The following is a 24,542-nucleotide window of genomic DNA, read 5'->3' as shown; positions in this document are numbered from 1 at the left end:
CTCAATACTTCATGTGGGATGTTATTTTTTTTTCTTAATACTACGTGCGGGCGATTATTTTATTGTTTGTTAATACTTCATGTGGGTGGTTAGTTGGATTTTTTTAATACATTGTGTGGGCAGTTAGGTTTTCATACTTTGTACGGGCGGTTATTTTTTTTTCTTCTTAATGCTGCTTCGTTTGCCTACACTGCATCCAGGTGGATTCTTTTGGCTGTGTGTGCAGTCGATATTCTTTTGGCTGCCTTGTGCAGCCAACATTCCTTTGAGGATGCATGCCCAACTTGCAATGCCGACGGACGCGTTACAAACACGTTATAATATATATATATATATATATATATATATAACACAGACGGCTAGAGTTTGGCGGTAGATGGGGTGCTAACGCTACGCGTGGTTTATGTCTAACGCACGGCATTGTTTGACTCCGTTATTTAGAGTTCAAACAAAACCTTCTAACGATACTCCTAACGCGTCTATTTCACACGCGGAATCCTGCCCGCGTTAGACAGTCTCCCATAGAGATCAATGGAAATGCAAACAAACACGCTTTTTTCATCTAACACTCGATCTCGCGAGAAATACGCACAGCTCGGTCATATGATGAATACCACATCATGCACAACAATAACACGCCGCAAATGTCACAACAACAATCACTAAACAAAGCACAGAAGCATTACACATTCACAAGCGGGGGGAATTTTATTTAACCCCTTAATGACAACTGACGTACCAGGTACGTCATGCAAAAACTAACTGTTAATGACAATAGACGTACCTGGTACGTCAGTTGTCTAACAGAGTGCTGGAAGTGATCACAATCACCGGTAGCAATGGTACCGATGGTGCCGATGGTGCCGTTGTCTGGGTGGGAGGAGGGAGCGTGTGCGCGCGTGCACGATGTGCGCGCGCGTGCACGGGGGGCGCGTGCACGTGCACACATTAGCCACACTGACACCAATGAAGTAAGGAAGGGGAAAAAAAGTTAATATTTTTTCTTTACATATAAAAGGATCTGGGAGGGGGAGGGGGTGGGGGTATTGTGGGGGGGCTGCTACACTACAGAAATAATTCAAAATAAAAATAAAAGTTATAAATAAAATTTAAATACTTTGGTTTGTGGGGCCAAACTGGGTACTGGCAGACAGCTGCCAGTACCCAAGATGGCGGTAATTAGGTAGGGGAGAGGGTTAGAGAGCTGGAGGGGGGGATCAGGGAGGTTGGTGCTAAGGCAGGGGTCCATCACAACTAAAATATTTTATTATTTTTATTTAAAAAAAAAACAAAAAACTTTTATTTAACTCTTTTATTTAGTACTGGCAGACTTTCTGCCAGTACTTAAGATGGCGGGAACAATTGTGGGGTGGGGTAGGGAAGAGAGCTGTTTGGGAGGGATCAGGGGGTGGGATGTGTCAGGTGGGAGGCTGATCTCTAAAATTAACCCTGCAAGCTCCCTACAAGCTACCTAATTTAACCCCTTCACTGCTGGGCATAATTCATGTGTGGTGCGCAGCAGCATTTAGCGGCCTTCTAATTACCAAAAAGCAACGCCAAAGCCATATAAGTCTGCTATTTCTGAACAAAGGGGATCCCAGAGAAGCATTTACAACCATTTGTGCCATAATTGCAGAAGCTGTTTGTAAATAATTTCAGTGGGAAACCTAAAGTTTGTGACAAAATTTGTGAAAAAGTTAACTTTTTTTTTTTTTTATCGCATTTGGCGGTGAAATGGTGGCATGAAATATACCAAAATTGGCCTAGATCAATACTTTGGGATGTCTTCTAAAACAAAATATATACATGTCAAGGGATATTCAGGTATTCCTGACAGATATCAGGGTTCCAAAGTAACTAGCGCTAATTTTGAAAAAAAGTGGTTTGGAAATAGCAAAGTGCTACTTGTATTTATTGCCCCATAAATTGCAAAAAAAGCAAAGAACGTGTAAACATTGGGTATTTCTAAACTCAGGACAAAATTTATAAACTATTTAGCATGGGTGTTTTTTGGTGATTGTAGATGTGTAACAGATTTTGGGGGTCAAAGTTAGAAAAAGTGTGTTTTTTTCCATTTTTTCCTCATATTTTATCATTTTTTTTTAGTAAATTATAAGATATGATGAAAATAATGGTATCTTTAGAAAGTCCATTTAATGACGAGAAAAACGGTATATAATATGTGTGGGTACAGTAAACGAGTAAGAGGAAAATTACAGCTAAACGCAAACACTGCAGAAATGTAAAAATAGCCATTGTCATTAAGGGTAAGAAAATTGAAAAATGGTCCGGTCATTAAGGGGTTAAATAAAATACACGGAATACGCATATACTTTAAGATGCGGAAATACGGAAAATAACAACAAGGAAGAAAATACAAAAACATACACTAGCAAAATAATCGCATTCAATATTACTATATATTAGGACAAACATACATATACAACACTTCACTAATACCACACCATCGCAAATTCACATTTAAACATAATACTATTGGACAATGTTATAGAAAACGACCACTATGACATCATCGCATTCTACACATTCCACAAATACTAACTCCAAATGAGCATGCGCACATTCACACACCTAATACACATTGCACAAAAAATTATTACTAATAAAGCACACCTGAACACAATTTACAACGCAAACCGGTACATCATTAAACATTTACACAGGGTATATAAGCAACACACAAGCATGGCTTCTTTCACTGTGTTGCTGGTGGGTTTTTGGAGATTGGAGCTTAGAGATTTGGTGCATTATTGTGAGTCAGTTAGTGGTAGTGAGAGTTAGTGGTAGTGTGAGTTAGAGAGTTAGTGGTAGTGGGAGTTAGAGAGTTAGTGGTAGTGTGAGTTAGAGAGTTAGTGGTAGTGGGAGTTAGAGAGTTAGTGGTAGTGGGAGTTAGAGAGTTAGTGGGAGTTAGAGAGGTAGTGCTAGTGTGAGTTAGAGAGTTAGTGCTAGTGTGAGTTAGAGAGTTAGTGCTAGTGTGAGTTAGTGAACGACAGTTGGTTTGGGTGAGTGTGCGAGTGCTTTTTCTGTACACTTAACACATTTACACGCAAACACATTCAATACATACATACACTTATCAATAACACTACATACACTCCATACCCCATACCCTCTCATACTACACTCCATACCCCATTCCCTGTACTCCCATTCCCTGTAATCCCATTTACTCTTATCCCATACCCCATACCCATCCCCTAGTTACATTTAGTTTACATATCCTCCTTTTAGTCTTATTCTTAATTTTTTTCCTTTAAATACTCCTTACCCTCTTTTATTTATATCCCTTTCACACTTTCAGCACTTATTTTGGTCTTTTTAGTTCTTTATTTTGACCCCCTTTCATTTGATCACACTCACTTTTGGTTAGCTTAGTTGGGGTTTAGTTTAGGGAAGAGATGGAGGGCAGGCAGGGGAGAGGTAGAGGGGGGAGGAGAGGGAGGGGGAGAGGAACAGGGCAGGAAGGGGGGCAGGAAGGGGGGCAGGAAGCGGGGGTGGAAGCGGTGGGTGGACCCAGCCACTTGGTTCAAGATGAACAAGTGGCTGGGCCCAGTGGCGGACAGAGTAGGGCTTCACAGTCCGGGAAACAGAGGGCATCGTCACAGGGGAAGGCCAAGGCGACTAGGGAGGCGAGGTTTTCGATGGAGGAGAAGGAGGCCCTCGTAGAAGCCTATATGGCCAGGTATAGGAGGCTGCAGCATCAGAAGACCACCCCGACTGAGAAGAGGAAGCTCTGGCATGAGATAAGGAATGCAGTCAATGCAGTGGGTGGCCGGAACAGAGATATGGACTCTATTAAACATCAATACCGGGACTGCAAAATGGATCTTAAGAAAAAGTTAAGCCTGGAGGCCCGACATGCCGCAGGAACCGGTGGCGGCCCTGCACTGGAAATCGATTACTGCCGATGGGAGGAAATTTTGCGTCCCAGCATCTCCGAGGTGGATATAGTCGGTATCGGAGGAATTGATACCGGGAACCTGCCATTCTCATCTGACGGTAAGCTCATTTAAGAAGAAATTAACATACGAATGTATTTCAAGGGACACTATACGCAAACCTTTACTTTCATGATTAAGGTAGAGAATACAATTTTAAACAACATTCCAATTTACTTATATTACCTAATTTGATTCATTCTTTAGATATACTTTAATGAAGAAATAGCCATGCACACGGTGAACCAATCACAGGAGGCAGCTATATGCAGCTACCAATCAGCAGCTTCTAAGCATATCTAGATATGCTTTTCAGCAAAGAATATCCAGAGAATGAAGCTAATTAGATAAGAAAAGTACATTAGAAAGTTGATTATAATTGTATGATTCGAAATCATGAAAGATAAAACATTGGGTTTCATGTCCCTTTAAGGATCAGATTAATGCTATTACGTTGTTTACACGCATTCACAATTACTTTGCGGTTACATCAGTATCTAGGCTATAGGTTAGGTGTGCATTTAAACAGACTAAAAACAAACGCAAAAACATTCAGATTGACCAGAGGTATCACAAACACGGTTTAGAAAATGCGGAAATCGTATTGATTGTTAGATTTAAAATTGGATTAATGAGGCTGCATTTGTAATTGTATCGTAAGCTAAGTAATTTAAAGCTTTATTTGGAAATATGCTAATATATACATTTATTTCTTTTTCAAATATACTGTCTGGGGAGGAGGCAGCACAGCAAATACAGGCTCCTCCTTTTCCCCGGGATTAGAGTGGTGGGGATGAATCTCCACCTCGGAGGGAAGAGGCCCCCTTTGACGAAGAGGCCCCCTTTGACGAAGAGGCGACGGAAGCAGAGGAAGAGGCAGCGGAAGCAGAGGCCCCTCAAGGACCAGCAGGACGTCGTGCACCAGCAGGCCGCCGTGCACGGGCACCCCGCCGTGCACAACAAGAGGAAATAGCGGATGTGCGGGTTCTACTAGACTACATTGACCAGATGCGTAACTCCCGGATACAAAATATAGAAGGCAGAACTAGAATCATTGAAGGACAAAACAAAATCATTGAAGGACAAAACAAAATCATCGAAGGCCAAACACAAATCATACACCACCTTACTCGAATAGAAGAAGGCCAAAACAGAACCTTTACACTCCAACAAGAGATGTTTAATTTCTTCCAGGAGGCGCATGCTGGTCTGCCTCCTCGTCCGCCATCTGCTGGTCTGCCTCCTGCTCCTGGGCCTCCTGCTCCTGGGCCGCCATCTGCTGGGCCTCCTGCTCCTGGGCCGCCATCTGCTGGGCCTCCTGCTCCTGGGCCGCCATCTGCTGGGCCTCCTGCTGCTGGGCCTCCTCCTGCCGGGCCATCTTCTCCTGCCGGGCCATCTTCTCCTGCCGGGCCATCTTCTCCTGCCGGGCCATCTTCTCCTGCCGGGCCATCTCCTCCTGCCGGCCCATCTCCTCCTCCTCACCTTGGTCGTCCCAGTACTCTTCCTTCCACTCTTCCCACAACATATCCAATGAGAACTCGTCGGAGTCGGCAGTTGACCCTCCCAGAGCCTCAGCCCCGTGGGAAGAGGGGAAGGAAGAGGAAGTAAGTATTTGTTTTCATGTTTAATGTTTTTTTATTTAATGTGTAATGGATAGGTATGTAATGATGTTGTTTTCATACACTTGTGGACCACACTCTGTATATAATCTACTTCTATGGGACCGGGTCCATGGAGGCAGATTGTTTGCAGAGTGTGGGTTATAAGTGTGTGAAAACCACATCACATACCTATCCTTGTTCATGATATTGATTGGTTTCTGTGATGTGATGTCCAAACTGTTTCCCGAATCGCAAACAAAATTACCATTACAATTATCCATGATGGCATATTACTGTTTGAATGCCAATAACACAGCTTAAAGGGACAGTCAGAATTATTGATTACAAAGAAAACACTGTATTACGCATTATCAAGTTGGAAACAACAAAACAAGGAGAAATACGTGTGACTTATGTGCTTACCCTTGTATCTATGCCTATGAAAAATGACCACTTATTTGTTGTTCTGACATAACAACATTTTAGACATCAATGATCAATACATGGTAAATATGCTGTATGAGCTCAAGGTTTTAGATATACAAATGATATCCAAATGCCCTCTAGTGGTCAAATTGCATAATGATTACATGCACTCTTCAAGCTCTAAGAAATGAGCACACGAACCTCATAGGTTTAGCTAGCAAATTAAAATAAACACAGACAAATGATTAATTGGTGAGAAACATTTGATATCATTGAAATTACAAAATTGACTTTTTTAATAATGCAAAACATTATTTGTTTTCTAAACTGTCCCTTTAACAAAATTACATATGCTAACATATATTTGCAGATTGTTGGTATATCTACATGTACTTGTTCAAACAAGAAATATTGAAAACAGATTTCTATTGACGTGTTAAATAAAGTCTATTTTCTTAAAGAGACATTATTGTGTTAATTTATTTTTATAAAGACATTTGTTTTAACAATGAATATGGTTTAAAGTCCTTTTAGGAGTGGGGGGTGAAAATATGCTAACAATAATATATTTGGAGATTAACCAATGTGGAACTCATACATGATACAAAAATCAACATTTGCATTAAAGGGACAGTATACTATATTTTTAACAGAACTGCATGTAATAGACACTACTAGAAACAACAAGATTAACATATACTGATATCAATATTACAAAGCTTTAAACACTTTCTAAGAAAATCGGGTTATCTCTATTGAAAATATAGATGAACCCCCATTACAACCGTAAAACAAGACAATACCCCATCATTAACATATGAAAAGACCCTTTACACAAACAGGAGAAAGCTGGAGATGGTACTCACATGAAACTTTGAGGCTTGGCGAGGAGTCTGAAAATTACTTACATTTTATTTGAACAGAAGAAAAATGAGACGTGTATTTGGTAAACAATGGACTATATAACTAGAGACAAAATAAAATAGTTTGGTTTTTAATGTGAGTGTCTAATGAACCTTTAATAAAATATACGACGAAATCACATTTAGAAGAAGTCGGCATCATATATTTAGCATATGATAAAGATAAATGCATATTGATTACTTTATTCTAACACAATAGCGCATATTTATGAATTAGATATCTTTAACATTAAACACAACAGTCATTTTTCATAAAAAGGAACATATTGTTGACAAACATATTAAACAACATGGACTATAGAGATTTGCACTTGCCTCGAAATATCTTATGCATGAAAACATTTTGCTTTCGTTTGTTTATTCAACCAGACATCCAGCAAAAGAGAATGTGGTGGTCATTATCAGCTATGGGTCAACAATGTAACATGATGCAAACAATCTCATATTCGCCATGTTTTTAAACTTGTCTTCTCATTCACAAACGTGTGTAACGTGCACAAACAAATATTGCGGGAATACGTAATACAATCAGACGTTTTTTTACCTTTGCATGTGACGTCTTAATTAACATGACGCTTCCTTGATCACGTAAGAACGCAATCCAATAAAAGGCACATTCTTGATCACGTAAGAACGCAATCCAATAAAAGGCACATTCTTGATCGCGTAAGAACGCAAACAAAAAAAAGGCGCATCCTTGATCGCGTAAAACGCCATCCAATAAAAGGTGCATCCTTGATCGCAAAAAAACGCCATCCACTAAAAGGTGCATCCTTGATCGCGTAAAAACGTCAGTCAATACAAGGAATCATTGGACAGCCTGGCAGGTGACGTCTTAAGCAACATGGCGCATCCGAGATCGCTGAAAAACCGCAGCCAATACAAGGACTCAGTTGACAGCTTGGCATATCACTAAGAAACGTATTTATATTTTAGTAACTAGTATGTGTCTATATTGCTATCTAGGAATGTCACGAAATCATGAATCATCTTTTCGGACTTGACTGTCCCTTTAACTATAGCTATGGTGTATATCTTTAACATTTAAAAGATACACATGAGAAATACATATGCCATTGATGTTTTAAGATATGTTTAGATTGTTTTGGAATAACAATAATGACACATGTATTGATCAGACGTGTCATTTATTCAAGTTGAAATATGGTCAGCCTACCTATAGCCATATATGGGAGGAGAAGTATTTTTTTAAAATATTTGGAAAAACATATTCCTCATCTAAAATATGCGCATTACACACAGAGATTGATTTGGTTACACTTTTACAATAAGATAGAATTGAAAATGAAATACATGTGCTGTCAACATTACAATAAGATTGTTTATTAATAAGATTATATGTCCTTGTTCATGTAAAAAGGACAAAAACGCTTTAGAAATGGAAATCCATTCATTAACAATTGTGCTCAGCATCACTTAAAGGGACGTGATTTTTATTTGTAAAAAGAGGATACACAGAGACAATATTATTTCAATAAAATGAACACTTTACAGGGATTATATCATTGTATCAATCCTCAGATCATTTGTTAAAGGTGCATCAATTCATGCAGAGTTTATAAATACACACATGGATGTGAAATTTGAAATATACATATATATACACAAATAACAATCTATATATACATATATAAAAAAATTACTATGCTAATAATAATCATGCAATGATAAAGCTTTTCGAAAAATATATAAAGACAAATAATAAAATTACATTGGAGATGTTAATCTTAAAGTCATTTACAATTGTATTACATATATGATTCAGGAAACACCATTATTTTTGGTAAGGTCCCTTTAAGGATCAACCAGATAAACTAGAGATTTCAATCAATGACATGAATAAGGAGGACAAAGAATCGTGCAATGACATGTCTTTTATTAGTATGTCAGAAAACATCAACAACGTTTATAAATAATCTTGTAAATATCAGGAAAATTGGAGCCATATGACAAGGTAACAGAGTGCATCACAGTCCATGAAGAGAGTTGCCAAGGGCAAGCATAGCCCCATTTGAGCCATATGACAAGGTAACAGAGTGCATCACAGTCCATGAAGAGAGTTGCCAAGGGCCAGCATAGCCCCATTTGAGCCATATGACAAGGTAACAGAGTGCATCACAGTCCATGAAGAGAGTTGCCAAGGGCAAGCATAGCCCCATTTGAGCCATATGACAAGGTAGCAGAGTGCATCACAGTCCATGAAGAGAGTTGCCAAGGGCCAGCATAGCCCCATTTGAGCCATATGACAAGGTAACAGAGTGCATCACAGTCCATAAAGAGAGTTGCCAAGGGCCAGCATAGCCCCATTTGAGCCATATGACAAGGTAACAGAGTGCATCACAGACCATGAAGAGAGTTGCCAAGGGCCAGCATAGCCCCATTTGAGCCATATGACAAGGTAACAGAGTGCATCACAGTCCATGAAGAGAGTTGCCAAGGGCCAGCATAGCCCCATTTGAGCCATATGACAAGGTAACAGAGTGCATCACAGTCCATGAAGAGAGTTGCCAAGGGCAAGCATAGCCCCATTTGAGCCATATGACAAGGTAACAGAGTGCATCACAGTCCATGAAGAGAGTTGCCAAGGGCCAGCATAGCCCCATTTGAGCCATATGACAAGGTAACAGAGTGCATCACAGTCCATGAAGAGAGTTGCCAAGGGCCAGCATAGCCCCATTTGAGCCATATGACAAGGTAACAGAGTGCATCACAGTCCATGAAGAGAGTTGCCAAGGGCCAGCATAGCCCCATTTGAGCCATATGACAAGGTAAAAGAGTGCAACAGGCACAACAATAATAAGAAAAAAAGGCCAAATGGCAACCATAACAAAAACATCAACATGTGGACGGAGGATTCTTATCTGCGCCCTTGGAGCATCTCCAGATCCTCCACTTACTGGTCATCCCCTTCATCGTCCTGTGCATGTCCAGCTACAGATTCAAGCATTGAGTTCCACCGCCTCATCTGACGTAGATTCATATGCTGAACCTGTAGCTGGGCCTGCATGGTGTCGGCCATCCCTCTCAGGACAGCTGCGTTCCTCAACACAGCCTGCTCTATGCGTGCTAGAGCTTCGAGCGTGAGCCATGTTGAGTCACAGCCTAAAATAAAGAATAAATAAAATATTAATGATAATTACACAACAGACAAAATAAAAAGCAAAGATACATTGTCATCATAAAGACAAATAATTATTTAAATTAATTTGTTGACATTGATTATTTACACATGAAATATGTTATTCAGACAGACCTAAACCATTAAATGGACATTTTAATCCAACATGTTGTCCCCTTTAATTGGTTTTTGATGATCCACTTTTACAGCTTGAGTGTCTAAAATCTTGTTAAAGGATTTACATTGTACTTACATTAGCAATTTTAAGATTTTAGTTATACTGTGGTAGGCACACCTATCCTTAAACATTTTGGCGTTGAGGACAAGCTGTGTAAACATAGCAACCAGAAGAAATTACATTCCCACTGGGTTATACAAGAGATAATGTATGATCATTTGGACATAAATATTTGGATCCAAATAGTGGTGATTGGTATATGTAGTGATATCAAATTAAAGGGACAGTAAACCTAAATATTTTAGTTACTGATTCAGATAGAGCATGACATTAAAAAGAATTATTAATTTACTCGTATTCTTTAAATGTTTGAATTTTCGAGCTATATTTTAAATGCAAGAATGTAAGTTTATAGGGCAGGCCATTTTTGGTTATCAACTTTGGTTGTCCCTGCTGATTGATGGATACATTCATCCAACAATAATGTCCATATTTTTTTTTAATAAAAACAAAATATAGGCATTTCTTTGTTTCAATAAAGATAGCAAGAGAATGAAGAATAATTGATAAGAGTAGTAAATTATAAATTTGATTAACATTGCATGCTCTATTTGAATCACAATTGAAAAATTTTCATTCAGTGTACCTTTAAGTATCTTATAATGTTGATTTTGAATGATACTTACAGCTGTGCCTGGGAAGGACAATCCGACACCCAGGACAATGAAGGTTGAGACAGGGGGGAGGGATGGGATTGGGTTGGGGAGGGATGGTATTGGGTTGGGGAGGGATGGGCTGCTGCTCTGGGGTAGCCCGTACAGCTGGGGAGTGGTGAGTTGGGGGCTGGGCAGCTGGGGTAGCTGTACGGGCCAAAAGACGGGGAGAGCGGCGAAGGGGGACGAAGGGGTGTTTTTTGGGAGGGATACGACAGGACAAATGGGAAGGGCCGGGAGGGGAAGGGGACTGGGCAGGGGGCTGGGCAGGGGACTGGGCAGGGGACTGGGCAGGGGGCTGGGCAGGGGACTGGGCAGGGGGCTGGGCAGGGGACTGGGCAGGGAGCTGGGCAGGGGAGGAACAATGATGACCAGAAGCAGAGGATCCATCTGAAATAAATATAATAAATATATTAACATCTCATACATCATGAAATCAAATCAACGCATTTCAACTTGATTATGTTTGCAATATACTTAGAAGTGTGTTTGAATTTCTAAACAATGATGACATGAGGATATGGTATGCATATAAGCACTCAGATGAATATCAATGACTGTCTGTACAATTCTAAAATTATTATTGTGGTTTGGCCTAGAATATGCATGTGACATCATGATGGCATGAATTTCAAATCCAAATATTTAAGCAAATCCAAGCATATCTTCATGCTGCCTGATATATAAAGGGGCAGTAGTGTATTTGAACAGACAAATAATATTCCTTTTTAAAGTGCAAAAGCTGTAGACTTTGAATGTCTTCAATTAAATGATTTCCAATAAAGCAACATGTTGGAAACATGTTAGATATATTTCACATACCATCAGACTTCAAGGGAGCCTCTTCCTCCTCCGTCCCACATGTTAAATCAATCTCTGTAAAACATAACATGTTGTGTACACGTTAAGATCAGATATCATAACATATGTTACTGTTGCTCAAAGACACACATCAATGTTGCATTAAAGATATACACACCCAAAGTTATGATTTACATCATTTTGATGGAGCATACAAATGACATTAGATTTGTTATTATCAATGATTCAGATTTTCTATTTATTGTTTGTATTAATTTTAAAATCATAAAAGCATAGTACATTGAACATTTAAGATTTCTCATGTGTGTATCACTTGATGATTGTTGTCAAAAATGAACCTGGAAACAAACATATGCTATACATCTTCTGAATAACAAAGGTGTAAACTAAGAAAGTTTTAATTCTTAATCTTTCAATATTCAAATAAAATTAATATATAATCAGAGGAGTCAATTATATGTTTGTTTCAAATGTTATGCTTCATCAGAATCATGCTCATAATATTGATTACCAATACACCTTCAATGACATATAAATGAGTCAATGGACTTACCAGAAGACCGCAAAGGCGGCTCTGTGTCAGTGCTGGATTCCTCTGGGCTCCCCACACCAACTCTCTCTATGAATGATATAGATATATATTAGTGAACACATTTGGGATAGCACTAAATCACATCTGTATCGATTTATAAGAATAATCAACTTTAAAATGTGAAGAATAGAGCAGTCATTATAAAAAAAATGCTTTATTGAATCAAGGGGATTATGTAAAAAATGATGTATTGAACATATGTTTAATTTCTGACAATATTAGACATCAAACTCATCTCATACGATGCTATTGCATATCTAAATATACCCATTGATCAATGTTCTTAAAAGAATACACACAAACCACATTTTGAATAACAGCTGTTGACAAATATAAACAAAGACATGTGGCACATTGAGCCATTTGTGCAATGTACAGTAATCTTGTTTAGGACACAACACATATTGATCACAATACCAAACCAAATTGATTAGTACAAATATGTAATCATGGTGCTGTTAGAGTATGCTTATATCTATAAAGTAACTCCAACAGTGAATATGTGAATTATATATCAATATTGTCTAATCCAAAGAATGGAAGGATTAATGAATCTATTGTTTATTAAAGGGACACTGACATGATTTATTTCAATCATTGATTTCACTGTTCAAACTGTTCCAAATGATTTAACATTGACTCCTATTATAATTTTAATGTTGCTACATTTTAATCTTAAAGGCAGATAAGCAATATTGGATTCAATAAATATTGTTTGTTGAAGGTATCCACCAATCATCAATAAAAACCCAGGTTGGTCAACCAAAATTGAGCTGCAGATAAACGTACATTCTTGATTTTAAAATACATTTAGCAATAGAATATTTCACATATGATTATAGTATTATATTTAAATGTTGCTTAATATTGCATGCTCTATCTGAATGACAACATTAATAATTTTAGCTCAGTGTCCCTTTAATATAAAAATATATTGATTTGACAAGGTTGGTGTTAATGAATTCTCTACTCCATATGTTGATGTAATGAATGGGATTGAGCATGCAATTCGAATCTAATATGTTATTTAAGGATATCCTAAGAATTATTTAATTTTCATCTATTAAAGGGACATGAAGCTCTAAATGTGTAATTGTATACTTTTTGAAACTATGTACTACTGTTATCTCAACACATGGTTTTAACTTTTGACCCAATGCCAATTTATGCATAAAAAAACAGCCGGATAATACCAGTAATGCATTGTTTAACCTAAACCAAAATCAATATGTTTTTAGAAGAACTAAAACAATAGACTAAACCAATGTAGCTCATAAAATGTTTAAACAAAACAATAAAATCACGTTTACAAATCATTCAATGTAAAATTTCGTTGGCATGTCCCTTAAATGACGTGATCAATTTCAAAAATGGAATCTATATTTTTAAAAACAAATCATATGCAAAAGTGTGTGAATTTTTAAAAAATGTATACAAATAAGATTAAGCAATACACAAGGGAAGAATATAAATTGGACATTCAAAGAATCTTACATTAAAATTAAGATATCCAGAATAGATGGGATATTTTAAATTTGATAAAAATTCAGAGTAGTCTTACAATGTAATCCTCTGTTTATTTTTTTTTTATTCTTATTTGTAAATATTTTACTAATCCATTTCGCAGATACATATAAATATTGAACTATGTGGATTTAGTATGTAATGTTCTGTCCATGTTTCTAAGACAAATGTCAATTAAAATGAGACATACCATACTGTGACAAGCCCTGGCTTGAGGATCCAGCACCAACATCCAGATCTGTAATATATTAAATGAGGATTGGATATCATTAATACAAATCATGCCATGTTTAAAATCTTTACATTATTAGCAAATCAATTAAAAACTATTAATCTTTTGGTAGTCCCATGAGTTAATTGTTTCCTCAATTAAATTCATGATAAATATATCCTGTACTCTTATTTTCAATCAGTTGTGTTGTTTACTGTAGCTTTAATTATTTTTTGGTGTTATTTCATTCTCATCAATTGATGGGCATATGTTATTTTTGTTTTGGATTCTGCTTTTTTTTATTATGTATAATATTGAAAATAAGAATACTGTATTCTTCACATATATAATAATTCACATTTCATTTTGACCAACATGTATAAAGCAATGCCACTTACAGCAAACCCATGTTAACGTGTATGCGCAATTCTAATTTTCGCGATCATTGCGCAATGATTCCAAGCGGAATTACGCATCCGTCATTTGACCAACATGTATAAAGCAATGCCACTTACAGCAAACCCATGTTAACGTGTATGCGCAATTCTAATTTTCGCGATCATTGCGCAATGATTCCAAGCGGAATTACGCATCCGTCATTTGACCAACATGTATAAAGCAATGCCACTTACAGCAAACCCATGTTAACGTGTATGCGCAATTCAATTTTCGCTCTGTGACGCATATTCTGTAGAGCGCAAGAAACATCATTCCTATTTCATGTGTCACTAATCTAAAAACAGATATCTAAACATCATATGTAGTGTATGTTGTGAGATCTGTATAGGTTTAGTATCTGACTATATACACATTTTCTAAAATTCTAATCAAATATTAAGTTATTATATGAAGTTGGATAGTTACCTGGTTCAGATTCTCTTTCATCTCCTCCCAGGCCACCGGACGGAGAAGCAGCTGCCCTGGCCCCCGCGTCAGGACTTTCAGATCCCGCAGCTGGGAGGGAAGAAGAGGAGGCCGAGGATGGCAAGGATCTAAATATTTTGGGGACTCGGAGATTGAGGAGCTCGCATAAAGTCACCTCATAAGGGAGTAGGTATAGTTTCCGCGGGGCCTTTCTTTGGCCCCCTCTTTTACGGGCTTGTACCCAGTCCCTTATGAGGTTGACTTTTTTTGTCAAGCGCAACCTCATATCTCCGAATCTCCTCATGATTTGATCCTGGCTCCTCTGGACGCCACACACCAATTTAACCGCATTGGTGATAGACTCCCAGAGGGCCTTCTTAACAGGCGCATCTGTCGACCTCCTCTTGTTCCCAAACAGCTGGGGATAAAAGTCCTTGACGGCGTGGACCAGTGCAGCGCTCTCCTGCTTGGTGAACCTGTGAGGTGACATGCCTGCTGGGTTGTAGAATATATGTATGGATATAATATATACTGCCTGCAGGCATTAGAGAACTGACAAAGATGGCAACGTGTAATGGACTTTTATATGGTGAAGTAAACATGAGATGCACCATGGGACAAGTTATCTGTACATCTGATTGGATAAAAGTTTGAAATATTGTTAGAATGTCTGTGAGACCATCCTGACTCAAGTTGTGTTTGTGTGATGAACTCTGATTGGCCGTTCCTTAATGTTTCATATCTTAGTAACTTCCTTACACATACCTCCTGGTGGTGCTGTTACTTCATTTTTCATGTAGACTTATTTGTAACTCATGGGCCTGTCATGCGGATATGTGTGACGCAGATTTAATATCCGTGATCCGTTAAATATTAATGTTTACATTCTCTTTAAAATCTAATACTGTCACATTATTAAATGTTGTATACATTTTTCGGTTTAATAACGGTCTGTTTCTTTAATACAAATACACATTTAATATTGTATGTCTTTATTGTTCATAAAATCAATTTGTTGACTTATTGTGAAGTATTGACATTGCTCTATTAAATGTATTTCATAATGCACATTGATTGTGTGCTATTGCGTGACATTAGACTCTAATGTTTAAAGATGCAAATCTGGTGTTTCAAGATCCGTTTCCCACGCAACATTTGTGAATGTTCAAATTCAGGTTATAATGTCAGTAACTTGGATAATCTGTTTATAGATGTTAAACTACATGTATGTTTGTTATTAGTAAATAAACCTCGAGCTTGTATTTGTCTGAACTGCTCATATATGTTATTGTGCAATGGCGTCTTTATTTTTAAATAGACATTACAAACAAACAATTGTATCAAATGATCTGTAGAGATAGAAAATTGTTTAGACTTTAAAATGTAACTCAATTTATCTTAGTATTTAGATATCCTCAACAGAAGAAATTTAAATGCACATGGTTGAGCCAATCACATAAGGCATCTCTGTGCATCCACCAATCTTCATCTACTGAGCCTATCTCGATATGCTTTTCAAGCAAAGTATGTCAAGATAAGAAGAGAAGTAAATACACTCTTTAAATCTCTTAAAGGGACACTGTCCAAACAAATTTAGCGTTCGTGATTCAGATTGAGCATGAAATGTTAAGCAACTTTATAATTTAATCCGATTCTCAAATGTTAAGAATTATCTTGTTATCTTTCTTTGCAAATCAATAATGATATTTTAGATTACGGACAATTTTTGAAAAAAACCTGGGTTGTCCTTGATGGATTGTTGGATAAATTAATCCAACCAAAAAAACCAAGTTCTGTCCAGAGTACTGAAGCAAATAAATTATCAATTTAATGCCTTATTTTTAAAGTAATGATAGCAACATCACGAGGAACATTGATAATATGAGACAATTTTTAAAGTTGCTTAAAATAGAATACTCATTCAGAATGTATAAATCATTAATTTTTTAACTGTCTCCCTTTAAGTATATTTTGAGTTCATGTCCCTTTAAAGAGACATTTCACAATAATGCTTGAAAAATCATAAACCTAGGCACCTTCCTTTTGCTAAATTAGTATAACATATGAGTAAAGCATATTTAGATTAACTTCTGGATTGTTTTACACACTGACTGAAATATATATTGTAATGGATGTATTTCGCAGTCTTCAGCTTAGAGGGACATTAAGCTATATGTTATTTATGCATTTTGGATAAGATTATAATATTTGAACAACTTAATATGTTTTGGTATTCAATCATTAGATTGTAATTATATATATTCTTGGATTAAATACATATCTACATAGGCTATTTTGATGCTGATTGTTGGTTGCACATAGATGCCTTATGTAATTGACTAAGATATGTGCATTGATGTATATTTTTCGAAGTATATTTAAAGACTGAATGTAATTCTATAGTACTTTCTAAATATGTTTAAATTCTTTTATGATTTTTAAAAAATCAATACACAATATACTTTGTGAATGTCCCTTTAAGGACAAAAACATTCAGAATGTTGATTTAACATTGTCAAAAGAAACTAAAGGGGAATGAAAATTATATATAGATATGTGATGTCTAACCCAAGAGGTAAGATTTTAAAAACTACATAATATTAATAACTATAGTTAAATGTCCCTTTAAATGACTCCACTAGAAACTAAAATCTATTAACAGGGCATCCAATAACTAGCTTGTGAAAAATATGAAGTTAAATGACCTACCATTTATAAATGTAAAATTTTTAAATTTAATAAAATAATGTTTTGAGATACCTAAGGAAGATACAAGATCTTATAAAATTAATTTTACATTCAACAACACTGTCACTTTAATGTAAGTGAACCACTTCCCCTTCTAAAAAGTGAAACGAAATAATTTATGTCAAATTTTGACTACATATCCGAAATTATTTTAACATCTAAGAATTTCAAAAGAAAAGCATCGATGGATCTCACTCCCCAATTAATTTAAAAAAGATAGTTTAATTTAATATTCTCTGAATCAGTGGATTTTCTAAAATTAATGCATAATTTGATCTTATGCATGTGCTTGTCAAATAGACAACTACCAGTCATGGGAGTCAAATTGTTTTTTATTGACAGATTATATGGATATTTATTATAATCTGTTCAAAAGAGTGTATTTAATAATAAAATGTTGATTATTACCATTTAAAAAATAAAAAGTTTTTGAAACAAAAACAAAAACAAAAAAATATTCCTGGAAGTCATCAGATGACAATCTGAAATTAAAAAACAAAATTTTACAAAGTTAATACACACGTTGTCAAATATTCATAAAATACATTTACAATCATCTTGTGTCTATGCTCTAACTTTGTGCAACATTTTATCAAGATATTTATGATTTAAATTTAAAAATAAATAAAATAAACATACACCATTATATTGTGTAATAAAAATTAAATTTAAATATCAGAATTTCTAATTATACATAATAATGTATATCACATTTCAATAATAAATATATATGTATGCTGAACATAAATGTAATATTTCATGTCCATTCAAATACCTCTATATCAACTATAATATGTATTCCTTTTTCTGATTGTGATGCCTAAATATCTAATTATGAACTAAATATGTATGTAAGCTACTAATATTCGACATTCTTCCTGTGATTCTTAACTAGCATGCATTGGTACACCAACCTGGATAATGCATGGTCTTTGAAAGTCAATTCAGGGGTAAACAGTTGATCTTCAATAGGTGTCTTATTCATCAGTTCATAAAATAGAGGACTGAAATACCATCTAAAAAAGTAAAATCATCTAAGTGTCTGATTGTGATACCTAAATATCTCATTATGAACTAAATATGACTAATGTATGTAAGCTACTAATATTCAACATTCTTCCTGTGATTCTTAACTAGCATGCATTGGTACACCAACCTGGATAATGCATGGTCTTTGAAAGTCAATTCAGGGGTAAACAGTTGATCTTCAATAGGTGTCTTATTCATCAGTTCATAAAATAGAGGACTGTGAAATACCATCTAAAAAAGTAAAATCATCTAAGTGTCTGATTGTGATACCTAAATATCTAATTATGAACTAAATATGACTAATGTACGTAAGCTACTAATATTCAACATTCTTCCTGTGATTCTTAACTAGCATGCATTGGTACACCAACCTGGATAATGCATGGTCTTTGAAAGTCAATTCAGGGGTAAACAGTTGATCTTCAATAGGTGTCTTATTCATCATTTCAAAAATAGAGGACTGTGAAATACCATCTAAAAATTAGAAAATAATCTAAGTGTCTCCAATAGGATGCCTCCACAGCCTTATTCTATCAAATAGTTGGCACTTACCATGTGAACATGTCTTTGTATGGTTTTCAAGGTCAGCAGATTGGAAAGATAATGCCAGACATGATCCCATTGGTATACTTCAATTTCAATCTTGGCTTTTTCCACTGTCAGTCTGGGCAATCTTCACTGTCAGGCTTCTAATTCTTCCCTTTCAGTCTTTAGATTAAGTCAGCTCCCTAATGGCAGAAAAAGTTTAATAAAAATTATTACTACAAGTGTGTGAATCAGTTCTGTACCCCTCTCCCACCCCCCATTTCAAAATACATTTCTGTCACTAGCTTACTAAGCGTGTGTAGCATCTTGTGTTATGTTCTATCAAGTGTGAAGATGAGTCATATTGAGCAGAACGAACCTCTAATGTGTGACATTGAACCATAGTCATGCTAGAGGATAGTTATGCTAGAGGATCCCTTTCTGAGTATGTACATTTTAAGTAATGTGTAAACTAAATACTAGTTTTGAAAATGTATGCCATATGATGTATTTGTGTACAATTCATGGCAGCAACAGTCCATACATTTATACTTACCAGCTGATGTCCTCTTTAAAAACCAGGTGGCAAAGACTCGCTACAGGACCCAATGACCAGAGCATCACCTATATTAATAAATCAAACACATTTTTAGCATTTGATGAACAATCCTAACATGTTTGCACAATTCTCTACTTGTCATTTCCCTAGAGTTCACATCTATTGACAATACTCCAGTCTAACTTCTATTATTTACTGTCTAAAGTGGCGGTTGATGATGTCTGCTCTGACATTGAGCCCCTCGTCCCGGAATGGCCCCTCTAGAACAGGATCATCCTCCTCATCTCTGAGGAGGTTTCGGTGCGCCTGGACGCCCTGCAGCATCCCAGCCCGCTGTGCAATATTATGCAGGACACTACAGGCTACAACGATCTTAGCCACCTTCTTTGGGTTGTACTGGAGGGCTCCTCCCGACCGGTCAAGGCACCTGAACCTCATCTTCAGGAGCCCGAACATTCGTTCAACCACCGCCCTGGTTCTCTTATGAGCCCTATTGTAGCGCTCCTCAGACACATCAGTCGGGCTACGCAAGGGGGTAATAAGCCAAGGCCGGCTCATGTACCCAGAATCACCTATAAATTATGAACAGAACATAATTCAAACTGAATCCTCAAAATAGTATTTTGATTCCAATAAAAGTTTTTGTACACGATAATCCACTAACAAATGTTTATTTTTTAAAAGAATAATCTAGTTCAATCTTATTCTCTATCTTCCCATTTCAGCTAAGACATGCTACATATGCGTATTTCTCCTAAACCAAACCTTGTGTAAAATGCAAACTAAATGGTTACATTGCATTCTCTATCTGAGCATTTAAGGTAAGACATGCTACATATCTGCATTGAACTAAAAGTAGACATTAGCGAAAAGAGACAATGACATGGTTAAATTGCATTAGCTAATATCTTTCCATTTCAGCTAAGACATGCTACATATGCGTATTTCTCCTAAACCAAACCTTGTGTAAAATGCAAACTAAATGCTTACATTGCATTCTCTATCTGAGCATTTAAGGTAAGACATGCTACATATCTGCATTGAACTAAAAGTAGACATTAGCGGAAAGAGACAATGACATGGTTAAATTGCATTAGCTAATATCTTCCCATTTCAGCTGACATGCTACATATGCGTATTTCTCCTAAACCAAACCTTGTGTAAAATGCAAACTAAATGGTTACATTGCATTCTCTATCTGAGCATTTAAGGTAAGACATGCTACATATCTTCATTGAACTAAAAGTAGACATTAGCGAAAAGAGACAATGACATGGTTAAATTGCATTAGCTAATATCTTCCCATTTCAGCTAAGACATGCTACATATGCGTATTTCTCCTAAACCAAACCTTGTGTAAAATGCAAACTAAATGGTTACATTGCATTCTCTATCTGAGCATTTAAGGTAAGACATGCTACATATCTGCATTGAACTAAAAGTAGACATTAGCGGAAAGAGACAATGACATGGTTAAATTGCATCCTATAGCTGAACATTACGCTAACATTTTAAAACTACAGTGGCAATTGTCAAACTAATTAACCATGTTGTGCACAAATACTCACCAACGAGATAACCAGGGGGCATTTGTCTTTCTTCAAACGGTCTCCACAGGGACGACTGAGCGAGGATGCGGGCATCATGACAAGCTCCTCCAAAATTCGCACACACATGCATAATCCTCATCTGTGCGTCACAAACATACTGCACGTTGAGGCTATGAAAATGTTTGCGATTTCTGAAGGGCAAGTCATCAATTGGAGCACGCAGCGCAATGTGGGTACAATCAATGGCTCCCAAGACATTGGGCAATTCAGCAATATCAAAGAATTCCCGCTTCAGGCGCCTCCAATCACCATCATTTTGTGGGAATCCTATGTAATGCTTACTGATACGTACCATGGCGTCCAGAAAGTTATCAAACACCACAGAGAATGTACCTTGAGCCAGGCCATGCATGTACATTTCTCCGGATTGAAAACTCCCGGAGGCCAGGACGTATAGACAACTTAGCATCTTACTCATGCCGGGAACAGCAGTCCTTATTCTTATACGTGGCTCCAAATGAGGTTTAAGAAGATCGTAAAGGCCAATGAGCTGTTCGCTCATGTTTTCCAAGGTGGGTCTCACCCTGTAGACACGAGGACCTCGAACCAGATGACCCCTTCGTCTCAGTCTGAGCCGCCGAGGCTGCCTGATTCGATCAACAGCTAGTTCGCCAATAGCAGCACCAGCAGCGTCTACCATGTCATCGTCATCCATCTTTCAAAACAGCGTAACAAGGTATGCACTTGATCTGATGTGGATCACAAGTGATGCTTTGGCCATGTTGTTTGGGGGATTTATAGTACAATTAGTCCAATGGTAGTGAGTTTGTAATGATTGCTGATTGTATTCACTTGTTTGTATGTGAGCGGCGCGAATGCTTTCACAGTGGGCGTTTTTTTGTTGTTTGCTGAAATGTTGTTTTCCCCCAATGAATCTCAATGTGAAAGTGTCAAATATCACACATACAGTGCATGTTTGTAATGTTTGTTCATATGCATAATCAATATTTCTTAAACGCGATCTTATAGTAACAAGCACACGTCCAGGCTAACATGAATGAAAGTGCATAGTTGTGTATAATGTGCATCGAATGTGATCGATCAATGTTGCTGCAACATTGTTTGAAAACGATAAAGTAACATCTGCCATCTGTAGTATTGTATATATAAGTGATTGCCGAGCTGTCAATATTGTACGCGTCCCTTTCAAATCGCAATAATAATTCAGAACTTCCCGTCTGCCATCTGTAGTATTGTATATATAAGTGATTGCCGAGATGTCAATATTGTATGCGTCCCTTTCAAATCGCAATAATAATTCAGAACTTCCCGTCTGCCATCTGTAGTATTGTATATATAAGTGATTGCCGAGATGTCAATATTGTATGCGTCCCTTTAAAATCGCACTAATACTATAGAACTTCCGGCTGTCATCTGTAGTATTGTATATATAAGTGATTGCCGAGATGTCAATATTGTATGCGTCCCTTTAAAATCGCAATAATAATTCCGAACTTCCCGTCTGTCATCTGTAGTATTGTATATATAAGTGATTGCCGAGCTGTCAATATTGTATGCGTCCCATTCAAATCGCACTAATACTGAATAACTTCCGGCTGTCATCTGTAGTATTGTATATATAAGTGATTGCCGAGCTGTCAATATTGTATGCGTCCCATTCAAATGGCACTAATACTGAATAACTTCCGGCTGTCATCTGTAGTATTGTATATATAAGTGATTGCCGAGCTGTCAATATTGTATGCGTCCCATTCAAATGGCACTAATACTGAATAACTTCCGGCTGTCATCTGTAGTATTATATATATAAGTGATTTGCGATCTGACAATATTTATTAATTGTCCCATTCAAATCTCCCTAATAATGCTGTTCCAAACTGTTATTTACGTATATGTTGTATTGTAGTATTGAGTGTTAAAGTTCAGAAAGGGGCGGTACAGTCGTGAATCTGTAATGTGTATGGTTGAATCTTCTAATGACGTCATCATATTATTAACCTGCCTATGTAGTTCTGAAATCCTCATTGTGTTGTTGTATTGTGCTACATTGTTATTGTGTGCTGAATAAAATATAAATGTGTGCTTTGTGGTTGCGTGATGCGTGTTATATACATATACGTATATATTGTGATTGTGTCCCACATATGCTGACTTCTATATAGCGGTCTGGCATTGTTGTTCCTTCCCAAAAAGTGACAGCTGTAATCTGTTGTAATGATGTTCTTCTTGTACGTAATTCCTAATGGTTTATTGTGAGTGAATCATGATGTTAAAAGTACATTAAAATCCATATGTTCTGTTTTGTGATTCCTAGAGAGAATGTAATGTGTTTTTTCCCCCATCATTTGAATGCACATGTATGAGTGAATGGTAAAAGTAATGTATGTGCATCCATGACTGATCATGTGTTAAGCCTATGTAGATATGCAGTTGCTGCAAGCATATGAGTTGAATAAATGAAATGCAATAATAAAGGTAAATGAGAGGTGTTTCCCATTGTGTACTGTTTGTGAATCCTGAAAAGTTTAAATTATTTTTGTGTCCGTTTAAATGTGATTTTTTTTTAAAAAAAAAATTGTTTCTAGTGATGTTGATTTGTAGTTGATGTAATATAAAAGTCTGAAACAATTTAATGCTGTTGTGAATATTCAATAAGTACAATCCATAAGTCCACCATAGGGAAATAGTCATTTCTTGATCTATTTATAATAGCTGGGTGTAACGCAGAAAAGCATGTATTTTTTTCCTATTTCTAGCGCTGGTATTTGGAGTTTTTTTGTCTACGCTATTTGCGTGCGTTAGGGAAATCTGTCTGTCGCGTGCACGAGCACGTCTTCCCCATAGAAGTCAATGGAGGCTCCAAATTTTGGTGTTTTTTTTTTTCAAAGACTGGTTTTCCTCGTAAAGTGAGTGACGTCATGAGCTTGTGTGAAAAAGTAACTAAATCGTGTTCATTTTGTAATAAATAACTTTTTTGTGTATGTAATGTGGTGTATATTGTTTGTATGCATCGATGAGTGTATGTTTGTGATAATCTTATTAGTTAGATGTAGCTATATGAGGGTCTTTTCCCGTGTGTCAATGTAAGTCAATGGGAAAATGGATTTGTGTTGTTTTTTTTCTAACACCCGAGATCTCGCAACTTTGATCTTTTGTAT

This window comes from Bombina bombina, chromosome 3, assembly GCF_027579735.1.
Source record: "Bombina bombina isolate aBomBom1 chromosome 3, aBomBom1.pri, whole genome shotgun sequence".
Lineage (NCBI taxonomy): Eukaryota > Metazoa > Chordata > Amphibia > Anura > Bombinatoridae > Bombina > Bombina bombina.
This window is presented reverse-complemented; position numbering follows the sequence as displayed.